This window comes from Oratosquilla oratoria, chromosome 42 (assembly GCF_046742065.1).
Source record: "Oratosquilla oratoria isolate Oo_2021 chromosome 42, ASM4674206v1, whole genome shotgun sequence".
NCBI lineage: Eukaryota > Metazoa > Arthropoda > Malacostraca > Stomatopoda > Squillidae > Oratosquilla > Oratosquilla oratoria.
Genome location: NC_134818.1, coordinates 16,168,402 through 16,170,901, shown reverse-complemented (window position 1 = coordinate 16,170,901; position 2,500 = coordinate 16,168,402). Strand labels below are relative to the sequence as shown.

At 41.4% G+C, this 2,500-nt stretch overlaps 1 protein-coding gene across 2 annotated transcripts in view; it reads right to left on the bottom strand.

Moving 5' to 3' along the window:
- Window positions 1–2,500, bottom strand: part of LOC143021324 (uncharacterized) — a 491,448-nt gene that overhangs the window by 419,596 nt on the left and 69,352 nt on the right. The gene's annotated exons all lie outside the window — the stretch shown is intronic.

The window sequence follows — 2,500 nt, the reverse complement described above, 5'->3', positions numbered from 1 at the left end:
GGAGGGGAGAGAGTAAGAGGAAGAGGAGGAAAAGGAGGAAGGAAAAAGAGTGGGAGGAGGAGGAGGAGGAGGAGGAGGAGGAGGAGGAGGAGGAGGAGGAGGAGGAAGAAGAGGAGCAGGAGAAGGAAGAGGAGGAAAAAAGAAGGAGGAGGATGAAGAGGAAAATAGGAGGAGGAGGAGGAGAAGGAGGAGGAGGGGGGAAAAGTTTGGAATAATTAGGACAGAAAATAGGGCCAAATGGAAGGGAAAGGGCATCGTAATTAGCAGGAGGCTGAGAGGTAATTGGAGGTAATGGGGCAGAGGGCCTTGGGAAGGGAACTCCTGAAAATCTGCAGAGAGTGAAAAGGGAGGAAGGACTGGTTGCCCAAGAGGTAAATCAAAACCTAAGCGCAAACTGAAACGCAGGCGACATAGGCGACGCAGCACAGGTGAATCAAAGTAGACTTTGAAATTTTCTCTTATTTGAGATGCTGAGGTAGTACATCTAGAGGGATTTCAAGTAAGAGAGAGTTTCAAACAGTACATCAGTTTAGTAACGGGAGGTCTGTCTTTGCTTTGTGCTACGCCGCCTGCGTCTCAGTTTACGCTTAGGTGAAGACACTGACCAAAAGGTACAGGTAAGATTTAATCAGGAGTGAGGAACGTGGCAAAGAGATGGTGAAAATACAGGGTAGCCATGAATAAAGGCGATTAAGAAAAGGTCTTTGTTCATTTTTTCTTTATTTATATATGTTTTTCGTTTTGTTTATCTATTCTGTGTATATGTATTTTTATATCTGTCTTATAAGCCTACGAGCATTTATTCATTTATTCATTGATTTATTTGTAAGGGAGGGACCGAAATGAGAAGATTTGGTAAATAGAATTGGGTCCATGTCGAGTGGACACGCATCAGAAGGCAAAGGGTAATTCTGCGATTAGTCTATGATTGCAGAATTATTGAAGTTAATGGAAAAGAGAATTGGGGGATTGTGAAGAGGATAACAAAGAAAGACAATTCAATTTGGAGCCTGTGTCCCCGTTATAAAAATCCTGTGACATCTAGACAGTCGGCAGCTGCCATCGGTCCATAGATCTCTTTCTGACCAAGCGCCAGCCTACAGGGGTTCACTCCCGTACTGGGATGCGGAAAGACGAAAGCTTTGTCTCAGAGAACCTGAAGCCTCCACCTTCTAAGAACGGTGCCAAGATAGGGCAGCACAGTAAGTTGGCACTTTTAGGAAGGGGGGAAAACGTAGGGGGAGTCACTAAGGCTATAAAAAACAAAAAACTTAACTGAAGAAGATTTGATTATACTTTGTTTATCCAAACAAAGCGAACTGTTATTATATCATGCTAATTCTATATGTTCTTACACTTGACTGAACTAGTTTTTCGTCTAAATTTTTCTTCATAATACTTTAATTCACTAAAATATGAGAACTACAAATGAAAATATTAACATATAAGAAAAAAAAAAGGCTCATGTTGAGAGTGAGGAGGTTAGCAATGAAGACATGATGGAAATGGAGACGAAATGGGTGAGAATAAGATGAGGGAGTAATGGAGAAAGGGATGGAAAGGAATGGAAAGAGGGGAACGTAAATGGAAAATAGATAATAATAGAGAGAAACTGCACACCATTGGTATGACTACGATGTACAGAGGAGGAAAGAACAAATTCTTCCTGTCTGAGAGAACCTCTTAAATAATATGGACGACTGGGACGGCTCGGGGTAACTAACTAGCTTATTCCAGTCCACATAAATCGATGGTGACGTTGCTTCAATTAGGTTGTAGTGATGAGTATGTAGTCTGACACCGCTGCCACCTTGTGTTACTAATAAAGATCTCCTCTTCTTGACCCGTATGTCCTGTTACACATTGGGCAAAGAAAAGCGTGACTGGAAGGGACGGGGAATAGGTCGCTTGTATCTTCCACATGCCCGCTGTGCTAACATATTTTCTTCCGCTCTTGGAAGAATCTTCTTTGCATATTTGCCTACAAAGAAGTTGCTCGCATGAATTTGCTTATAAAAACTCGAGATTTAAATGACATTTCTTCATAAGGACACTTAAGGTGATTTCTGTGGCTTATCCTCTATCCAGGTGATACTGAAAAGGTCCATTCTTTGTAGTAATGTGGCAGCAGTAGTTCCTATAACCTAGACCTGAATGCAGGAGGTGCTGAGGTCCAAAAGGGTCAAGAAACCTAACCTAACCTGACCAGGCCAAATCTAACCTAAGACAAACCTAACCTAATCAAAATTAATCTAACCAAAGTTAACTTAACCAAACTTAACTTATGCAAACCTAATTTAACCGAACCAAACCAAACCAAACCAAACATAACCAAACCTAACCTAACTGAACTTAACCTAACCAAACCTAACCTAACCTAACCAAACTTAACTAAACTAAACCTAACCAAACCAAGCCTAACTTGTTACTGACATTTGCAGCGCTCTCGTTCTCACCAACATCAGACTTCTTTCTTCAACCAAGAGAAATCTCTGGCTTC